This window comes from Ornithorhynchus anatinus, chromosome X1 (assembly GCF_004115215.2).
Source record: "Ornithorhynchus anatinus isolate Pmale09 chromosome X1, mOrnAna1.pri.v4, whole genome shotgun sequence".
NCBI classification, from domain to species: Eukaryota; Metazoa; Chordata; class Mammalia; order Monotremata; family Ornithorhynchidae; genus Ornithorhynchus; species Ornithorhynchus anatinus.
Window position 1 is genome coordinate 75,820,856 of NC_041749.1, and position 5,092 is coordinate 75,825,947.

Genomic DNA, 5,092 nt, shown 5'->3' on the forward strand with positions numbered 1-5,092 from the left:
AGACACACACACATACCCACACACTCCCTTATATATCTGGATATAGCTGTCCTTTGCATTGGAAGATGACACTACCCTGGATGATGTTCTACCCATGTGTGTAAATGTGTCTGAAAAGACTGTTGAGACACACCCTCCTGCACTGTTTACAAGTAAGGCTAGATCTTGCTGTGCTAAGGCCCTCAGGCCTCTGTGTTTTCTTGTCTGTCTCCTTAGGACCTAGATTCTTGAAGACTTTGCCCTAGAAGAGCAAACCCTGTCCTGATTTCTGCCCACCAGGCTGCTCTGTCTGCTGCTGCGGGCTCCCAGCAGTTCACTGCTATACTGCATTGTTTGAGACTGCACTTCACCAAAGCTGATATCATAATGCCCTTTCAATCCCCTGGGAAGCTGCTATGTGAATTCCACATTACCAGAATCTTAAGTCTCTTTCTCTCTCTCTTTCTCTCTCTCTCTGGCATACACTCCACCCCCACCTCTCTTTATCTCTCATTTTCCCCTGTAGCCATTCAGATCCACTATGAACCTTTTAGGGAAATGGAGTGATTGCTCTGCTTTAACCATCATATAATAATCGTGGTATTTCTTAAGCACTTACTATGTGCCAGACACTGTAATAAGCTCTGGGGTGGATACAAGCAAATCGGGTTAGACACAATCCCTGTCCTATATGGGGCTCTAGGGTTTCAATCCCCATTTTACAAATGAGGTAACTGAGGCATAGAGAAGTGAAGTGACTTGGCCAAAGTCACACAGCAGACAAGTGGCAGAGCTGGGATTAGAACCCATGACCTTCTGACTCCCAAGCCCATGCTCTATCCACTATGCCGTACCATTTCAGTCATCTGCTCCAGTATTGATCTGGACTGCAAATAATACTTTGGGCTTCCAAATATGAACAAACTGATCCTAATGAGCTGTTATGTGAACTCAGAACACAGCTCCTACCTTTTGCTGACTGAGTGGATATTCACCATGGCCACAGATCCTAGGGAAAAATACCTCAGTGCCCCCAATCTGCATTTGTTTTCCTCTTCTCACTCTTGACTTCAAAGCTCTCCATCACCTTGCCCCTTCCTACCTCACTTCCCTCCTCGCCTTCTACAACCCAACCCTCACCCTCCACTCCTCTGGTGCTAACCTTCTCACTGTGCCTCATTCTCACCTGTCCCACCATCAACCCCTGGCCCACGTCCTATCTCTGGCCTGGAATGCCCTCCCTCCTCAAATCCGGCAAACTAGAACACTTCCCCCCTTGAAAGCCTTACTAAAAGCTCACCTCCTCAGGGAGGCTTTCCCGGACTAAGTCCCCCTTTTTCTCTGCTCCTCTTCCCCTCCCCATAATCACCCCCACTCACTCCCTCTTCTCTAACCCACTCCCAACCCCACAGCACTTGTGTGTATATATAAATATATACATATTTATAATTCTATTAATTTTATTAATGATGTTCATTCATTAATTCTTTCATTCAATCATATTTATTGAGCACTGTACTAAGCACTTGGAAAGTACAATTCAGCAACAGAGACAATTCCTACCCAATAATGGGCTCACAGTCTAGAAGGAGGGAGAGAGACAACAAAACAAAACAAGTCAACAGGCATCATAGCATCACTATAAATAGATTGAATTATAGATATATGCACCTCATTAATAAAATAAATAGAATTATAAATATGTACATATATACACAAGTGCTATGGGGCTGGGAGGGGGGTAGAGCAGAGGGAGGGAGTCAGGATGATTGGGAGGGAAGGAGGAGCAGAGAAAAAGTGGGGCTTAGTCTGCACATAGAGTGGAGAAGCAGCATGGCCTAGTTATAATTCTATTTATTTATATTAACGATGTGTATATATCTAATTCTATTTATTTATAGTGATGCTATTGATGCCTGTTTACTTGTTTTGGTGTCTGTCTCCCCCTTTTTAGACTGTGAGCCCATTGTGTCTATTTGTTGCTGAATTGTACTTTCCAAGCACTTAGTACAGTGCTCTGCACACAGTAAGTGCTCTATAAATACAACTGAATGAATGAATAAAATTCAGAGAAGTGCCTCCCCAGCCCCTATTTCCTGTTCAGCAGAGAGCCTCAAAATACAAATTCAGTAGCCAGTGGTCATATGTGAAGTTAAATTAAATGCTTTCTAATAGGGACTTACAAGGAGTTGAAGGTCTCACATAATAATAATACTTATGGTATTTGTTAAGTGCTTACTATGTGTCAAGCACTGTTCTAAGCACTGGGGTAGACACAAGGTAATCAGGTTGTCCCACGTGGTGCTCACAGTCTCAATGCCCATTTTACAGGTGGAGTAACTGATGCACAGAGAAGTTAAGTGACTTGCCCAAGGTCACACAGCTCACATGCAATCCTCAAATTGTAAACTGGCTACATGTACATAAATGCACACACACACATACACCAGGGTTTTGCCCCAAGCTATCTTTGTCATGCTCATTGTCTGCAGCCAGGGAAGGCTCACTTATGTAGTCTGTTACTTCCCCCTATCTGTAATATATTAGTATCTGTCTGCTCTGTTAGACTGTACACTCCTTGAGGGCAGAAACTAACTCTATTGTGCTCTCCCAAGCGCTTAGTCCAGGTGCTCAGTAAATGCAATTGATTGCTTGCTCTGAGGGAAGTTATCAGCTGGCTGATGAGGCACTGAACACTACTCAAGCACCCTGGCATTTAGTCCTTATGTCTCCCCCCCACCCCCACCAGTGCAGTTGGCCACAGGCCTTTCCACTCAATAATAGTTCTCTTACTGCTGGGATTCCCTCTAGAACACAGTCCCGATGGGAGTCAGTCCCATCCATTCAGTAGCATCTCTGGGAACCAGCAGTGCCTCTGGAAACCACTTTCTTGGCTCCAGCTTCACTTCCTTGAGGACTCTGAGCTTGGTTCTCTTCTGAGCTTGGCACTTTTGAGTTTTTAACAGAGGCTGTGTTGGGTGCAGTGGGCTGGGTTTCAAGGTCTTTGACCTGCAATGGTGAAAACCAAAACCAACTCTAATTTGTACTGAGGGATGCCAGGGGGCCAAAGAGCAGCATCTTCTCCCCGATTCCACCTGGCTCAACTGGTGGAATGTGTGAGTGGGGATGTAGGGGGTTGAGGAATGGAAGGAGCCCTTCGGGTAGTAACGGGAGCAGTTTGTCTCAGTGGCAGTATCCACCTGAAGCTGGATGGGTGCATTACAGAGCACCCACACATCTTTGAGGTACTGGGGTTCTGTCTAAGGATGCCAGAGCTACCACACAGGTTCTGGGGCTCTGCCTGTCACTACCTGTCTGAAGCCCTCCAAGCCCAGCACAAAATAAGCACTACATTGATCCTTTTTTTCTCCTCCAAGACAAAGGGCAGTCGGTCCCCCCCCCACCAGCCTGAAGGGCCTACAGTCAGCTTCTCATTTTATTGGAACCTAGAGATGCTTTATGGATCTGCATGCCCACATCTTATTCCCTTTTCATATGTTCGGGATAATATTTTTCATCTTGTTTCAGAACCTATATCACTGGCAAGAAAACAAATCCAATTATTGCTCACACACTTTAATACTCCCATCTCATCCCCAAGAGCTCCCTGTCATCTGGGCAGGCAAATGAATGAGGGATTGGCTGTTGACTAGAGAGTAAGTGGCTCACCTTTCAATTCTTATTGTTCTAGAATATTACAAGTGCTAAGACCCACGTCACTGATCTCAGTCCATTCCCCTATTGCAGTCAGAAGATAATGGAACATGTCAGTCCTTGTTTTGCACAAGAGGGACATCAAAAAGCCAAGAGAACAATGTGAGATACAATATAGCTAGATATTGCTTCCTAAAAATTTTTTGCTTCAGAAAAATCTCAGTTTCTAAACTCCCTGACTTGTCTGTGGTGAGAACAAGGCATTCCCAATTTCTTCACAAAGCTTTGGCTGACAGAAGCCTACTGTTTACCATTCAAGTTCTGACCCTAAAAGGCCCTTCTCTTTTCATGTCATGCTGTCAGTTCTGATTTTTTCTCTCTGCCTTCTTGTAGCCTCTTCTTCTGGTAGGGATGGTGCCCTGAGAGGACAGAAAGGCTGGAGAGAATCAGAGTTCATCATCCCTAGTTTGCAGTTTTGTAAGTAGGGCTTGGGGCCGGGAAGCACTCTGGCTTCCTTTGGGAACACTCTGCAGATAAATACAAAGAAGACTTTCCCCATTGATTGCTGTTTCCATTACAAAACAAAACAGCACTATTTCAAGGAGCACAAGAGAGAAAAAACTGGGATGGGAGAGCCATTTAAAATGCTGGCATGGAGATGGAGGATGAGGAGGCAGCATGGCCTAATGGAAAGAGCACGGGCCTGGGAGTCACAAGATCTGAATTCTAATCCCAGCTCTGCCACCTGCCTGCTGTGTGACCTTGAATGAGTTACTTCACTTCTCTGGGCCTCAGTTTTCTCCTCTGTAAAATAGGGCTTCAATACCTGTTTTCCTTCCCCTATTGCCTGTGAGCCCTAGGTGGGACAGAGACTGTGGCTGAGCTGATGTCTTCTACCTATCCTAGCATTTAGCACAGTGCCCATAGTATGTGCTTGATAAATGCCACAATTATTATTATTCACTCCTCCACTAGAGGTACTTTCAGTTTTACCTTGCATTCTCAAACTCCCAAATTCAGTAACATCAAACCATCTCAGATGAACACAAAGATTATATTGCAGCTGAATTGTACTTTCCAAGCGCTTAGTACAGTGATCAGCACACAGTAAGTGCTCAATAAATACGATTGAATGAATGAATAAATGAATGAATTGAATAGATAAAAATAGCACTTTTCCTCCCCTTCTCCTCCCCACTTCTGCCCCACTTAGACAAGAATAACATTTTGCAGTACCTTTTTCCTCTGTTTCTAGGATGACTGCAGTCCTGCCTGGAGGCAGCGAGGTGAGTGAGATGATTCTGGATGTCTCAAATCGACATCCTTTTCTTTGGATCTTCATCTAGCCTTGCCCCCAGCCATAGCACGTGATGGTAAGACTCTCAGGGATGTACTCTTTACTCGAATAGCAGCCCAGAAGAGGTCATTTTAAATTTGCCTCATATTAACGAAAAATGAT